Source organism: Leguminivora glycinivorella, chromosome 5 (genome assembly GCF_023078275.1).
Source record: "Leguminivora glycinivorella isolate SPB_JAAS2020 chromosome 5, LegGlyc_1.1, whole genome shotgun sequence".
In the NCBI taxonomy this organism is placed as follows: Eukaryota; Metazoa; Arthropoda; class Insecta; order Lepidoptera; family Tortricidae; genus Leguminivora; species Leguminivora glycinivorella.
The window spans coordinates 24,316,481-24,322,065 of record NC_062975.1 but is presented as its reverse complement, the minus strand read 5'-3'; the positions used below and the strand labels follow the sequence as shown (position 1 = coordinate 24,322,065).

Below are 5,585 nucleotides of genomic sequence, written 5' to 3'. Positions count from 1 at the left end.
GACATAGTGGACCGATTTTCATGAAACAGACAAAAAAAAACTAAATCTAAATTGATCCGTTCGGGAGCTACGATGCCACAGACAGACACACACACACAGACATACAGACAAACAGACAAACGGACAGACAGACACGTCAAACATATAACACTCCGTCGTTAAAAATTAGGCATAGTCTGGTCAGTGGTCAATCTGAAAATAATAAAGAAATTCGTTTTATTTTACCAAGTAAAAGCTGAGTTAAAATGTTGAAACTTTTTACTCGTCGAAACTTTATAGTCCCTCGGGAGAACCTTCAGGGGCCTTCTAAGAAACTTATCTGTCTACCAGGAACAAGTCAATTAAATATGATGCAGACAATGTCCCAAAAGTATGTATACACGGCTTTATTTCTTATGCATTAAGGTTGTGGATATGTATTTTTGACACTATGTCTGTATTTATATATTTAATAGCTTGACTGTAAAATGTTCTCATGAGCCATGTTAATTAAATCATGCTTGTATGGATACTTGTAAAATAGGGTATCTGGATATATAGGGTATTTTCCCTAGGGTGTTGTTGTAAGATGTTTCCGCATTAAATCATGCCGCATATGTACAGTCAACCAATTGGAACCCTAGGCCACACCACAACCAGATCAAAATGATAAGCAGTAAGAGATTTCTTATAATAAATAAATAAATAATAATAATAAATAAATATTCTTACACAGATTGACTGAGGCCCACGGTAAGCTCAAGAATATAGTCCTTCTCACCGATTTCGGCGATGGCGACCTCAGCAACTATGGATTACGCCTGTTATGGGCTCTAATATGGCTGGCCAGGCCGAACTTCGTCTTAAAGACTCTTTGGCAAGTGCTACAATAGAGTTGGCCAGAGGTATTGTAGGATTTGTAGGAGGGCTTCGGTCTGTCTTTGCGTTGCTGGCGTTTGGCATCTAAAGTATTGAGGCGTCTTTCCTCGAATACTTTGATATTCTTAAAGATTGTTGATCGCCAAGATGACCTATTTGTAGCAAGCTCCTCCCAACGCTCAGGGTCAATGCTGCAAGCGTTCAGGTGCCGTTTGAGCACATCCTTATATCGCAGATGCTGACCGCCATGCTTCCGCTTGCCGTCCACCAATTCAGAGTAGAATTAAATACAGTTTTAGGCAAACGGCGGTCATCCATACGAAGGACATGCCCAGACCACCGTAACTGCCGCTGCATTAATAGAGCCTCCATACCATAGAGCCCGGAACGACGCAGTACTTCAGAATTCGAAACTCGATCTTGCCATTTGATTCTTAGGATGTCTCTTAAACACCTCAGATGATAAGTGTCCAGCTTTTTTATATCGGATTTGTAAAGGCACCACGTCTCTGAGCCATACAAAAGGACTGGGATGATTAGCGCCTTGTAAACACTAATCTTCGTCTTTAGCTTGAGATCGTGGGACTTCCAAACCCGGTTAGCAAGTCGTCCGAAATTGGCAGCGGCGTTCGCGATGCGGAATGGTATCTCCGAAGCCAAGGTGTTGTCATGTCGGATAGTACTTCCAAGGTATTTGAAGCGTGATACCTCTTTTAATGGTTTCCCGTCTAAATAAAGAGTTTCTGGATCAGCTTCAGTGCCTCTTTGTGGTTGCTTAAGTACTTGCGTCTTTGAAGCACTTATGACGAGTCCGAACCGCTGACAAGACAGATGTAGAGCGTCAACGTAGCTTCGAATATCCGACATGCTATCAGACATGAGGCATACGAAGCTCAAGAACGCTTGTGTTGTGGGTACTCAGACAACGACATATATAATATATAAATACTTATATACATAGAAAACATCCACGACTCAGGAACAAATATCTGTGCTCATCACACAAATAAATGCCCTTACCGGGAATCGAACCCGGGACCGCGGCGTAGCAGGCAGGGTCACTACCGACGCGCAGCAGGCAGGGTCAACCCAGTGCGCTCTCACAACGGAAAAGAGAGTGAAACGCCGCCAAACCGGTCCCACACAGCGTGAGCAACAAAATAATCTGATCTCTCTGAATCGGCTTATAATCTAATTTATAACGTCACTGTGACATAGTTCTACTGTGGCCTAGGGCTTCCATTAGTTGACTGTACTAAACGCGAGAATTTAAAGTGTACCTACTTTTTACATCTAACTGATAAGCCGTTTCGTACACCAAACTGTTATTTGGGCCCTTTTAGGATTGTAAATAGAAAAAAAAACCAAATGTTTTTTTTTCAGAATTGTGAAAAAAAAACATGAAAAAAAACCGAGCACCATGGTTTTTTTTCTAAATATGGTTTTTTTTCAGATGAACAAATAATACGACAATAACGGTTTTTCGTGAGTTGTAACGTGTTTCAATAACAATAACGTACATTTTAATTCAATTAACATTCAGTATACAAACGTTTATTGGGGAATCCCCGATGCTGCGTGTAGCGGTGGTGTTGCCAACAGTAAATAGTGATAACTACCAACTACAGATTTCGTAAATGTTACTTTTATAAGACCAGAAATTAAAGTTATTTGATTAAATTCGTTTAATAGTTAACATTAAGTCTAAAAACCCGTATAGAAGTATTAACTACTTTGCAAATTTTGAGATTTCGTACTTTAGAAAAAAAACATACTCCAGAAAAAAAATGTTTTTTTTTTCACGGTTTTTTTTCATGTTTTTTTTTTCAAGCAAGAAAAAAAACCGTTTTTTTGCAACCCTAGGCCCTTCACAATTTATCAAATGTACCCAGTGAACCATGTAAGGAAGTTCGACTATTCCTTCCGTAACGGAACCCAAAAAAAAAAAACAATAACAAAAAACAAGAGGTCGGATATCCGGAAAATGTTATGATATTATGTTATTGGCGCGTTGCCAGGAAGTCAGTTGCACACTTCAGGGGCATTTATAGGGTACGATTTTTTTAGCGGAATTTTCGAATAAAATTGTAAAGAGAAAAAAGGCACAAAAATAAATCATCATCCTCCTTGCGTCATCCCGGTCTGGGGTCCGCTTTGACAACAAATCCCAAGATTTGGCGTAAGCACTAGTTTTACGAAAGCCACTGCCATCTGACCTTTCAAACCGAAGGGTAAATAGTTTTATTGGAATAAGTCCGGTTTCCTCACGATGTTGTCCTTCACCGAAAAGCGACTGGCAAATATCAAATGACATTTCGCACATAAGTTCCGAAAACATTGTAACGTAGTTACGTTACGTAACCTCGGTTACCTGTTATTGAAAAATAATTCGTTAATTAAATGGCTTATTTTATTATAATCATATAAATTTTAAAAATGTATGTACTAAATAATCGTACATTATTACTGTTTATTTGTAACGGCTGTTGCTATCTGCATCGCGCTGTACTTTGACAACTCTTTCTTGTCAAACGTATACCGGTTGGCCGCTTCCCTTCCCCGCGGACCCTCTCTCCGCGCGGAGATGCGCCTCAGCCGAGCGGTCAGTCAGATTTAGCTATCAGTCGCCGGCGCACGCTCGCTTGCCTTGCGCAGTGACTATCGTGTGGCCGGCGACAAATGATTAATATTTTAATAGATATCTGTATCGTTTAATATCTTCAAATGTAAATGAGTAGTGTTTAAATCCCCAATTGGGTAAGTGTTGAACTTTTTTAAATGTCGTTAGGAAGCAGTTAAATTTGAATGTGTGCTTAACGGTTAGTTTCCGTTATGTTGTAACGAACTTTCCTTTGTTTGATTTTTCAGATTGCTTTAGTGTAGTGTACTTAAAGGCTTATTGTCGCTTGAAACCCTTATAATGCTAATGTTAATGTAATTTTCCATAATTTAGAACAGGATTAGAATTGTAATTTTCGAATCAGTGTTTAACTATTGACTGCTTATTGTGTAAGCTCCGTCTGACTGTGACATTATAACATCACCAAGGCATTCATACCACTAAATATCACGCAGTACTATCTCTTCCGCTTCTGCGCTTCTATTTCTTCAGGCCAGTCACAGTCAGCGGGGTCGTTCCGTGGATTTATACTTAGACGGATTTAAACAATTCCAGGGTGCTATGGTACGGGTGATCACCGGCCATGAGACCACCATCACGCTGACTCCAAGGACCTGGTGCTGACCCTGGCAGTCACGGCTGACGTTCTTCAGCACTCCGTCACTTCACCTACATAGCGGAGCCAGGGAAGTACTAGCGTGTGGGCTACAGCTGCTTTCTTAATCCGGGAGTAAAATTAATCAGACGGTTAACGGACTTTGACCCTTCGACGATTGTTTCGAATGCTTGCGACGGTTTAAGCGGAATAAATTTGTGAAGTGAGATCTTTTGTTTAATTTACTACTTCCCCGCCTTTAAACGTAGCAACATCATCATCATCATCTCATTGGTGCGAGCCGGGGTTCGAACCCGCGATCTCCGGATCGAAAGTCGAACGTTCTTACCGCTAGGCCACCAGTGCTTCTTGCACAAAAATTAATACATCATAAAAATATAGGTGAACTAAATGCCATTAGGCAATATGTAGAAGTCAACTTCTAGTGCGTTTTCACATTATCCGATCCGATATCGGATGCCGGAAAGATTTCAATTGAAAAAGATGGCGCCTGTAATGTATGGGATATCCGATATCGGATCGGATAATGTGAAAACGCACTTAGGCGAAGCAGAAAAAAATTGTCGTCATTAATGCGCCTAGTTAAAGTTTGAACCGCAAAGTCTTTTTTTATTTGTAGGAAATTTTATATCTATTCAAATCAAGTGTATGTAAACGATTCACAACAATTTAACTGTTAACCAAGTAGTTAATATTGATTTTATAAAGGAAACAAAAAAAATCGACAGCAACGGCATCCTAACGTGAAATTAATAAATATATTGTGTATATACGTGAAAACAGCTGACAAATACACATTACCTATAAGTATAAAAAATACTTAAATAGAAAAATTGCCACAAAATGGCCTCATCTCAACGTGTTGCTGGTGACTTAAAGCGCTGATCTTCCGATGTGTGTTCCAATGTTCTTTGAAATATCAAAATAATCATACATACCCCACATACATATCGGTCAAAATCATTACCCTCTTTTTGCGTTCCCGTAGTCGGATAATGAATTGGATTACAACTTACCCCATATATAAATTTGTAAGAGTCGTTCAATGTAAATGGGCCTTAAGTAGATGGTCCTCCGTTCGGATCTGAATTTCTGATGCCCTGTAAAAACGGTCTTAAGTGCCAGCGATGTAAGTGGCATAGTATATTAACATAGCAAATTGTTTGCCTTTGTTTGACATAGTTCATATGACATTGTCCTAATTTTATGTGTATTTTTTCTGTCTTGAATATGTATGGGCAAAATGAATATTTTTTTTTGTAGTTTTTCCTTGTTCATGATTTTTTGTTGCTTATTAAATGATAATTTATGATCTAAAAATAAACCACACAGCGAGATAACACTGACTAAGACATAACTAATCTTTTGGCTACGCGGGAATTACAAAAAAATCGTTCTCCCTAGGGAGTTATAAAATTTCTCCCGTACTGTTTTTACTTTTTACATTGCAAATGCACGTGTATCGTACGACGTTTTTCAGTACAGATGGCC

At 39.1% G+C, this 5,585-nt stretch overlaps 1 long non-coding RNA gene across 1 annotated transcript; it reads left to right on the top strand.

Annotated features, from left to right (window-relative positions):
• The first annotated feature begins 3,442 nt into the window (after positions 1 to 3,442).
• Positions 3,443 to 4,302, top strand: LOC125226643. Its single transcript, XR_007177096.1, has 2 exons — positions 3,443 to 3,615; positions 4,034 to 4,302. It is a non-coding gene; the product is annotated as an uncharacterized LOC125226643 (long non-coding RNA).
• The last annotated feature ends 1,283 nt before the right edge of the window (positions 4,303 to 5,585 follow it).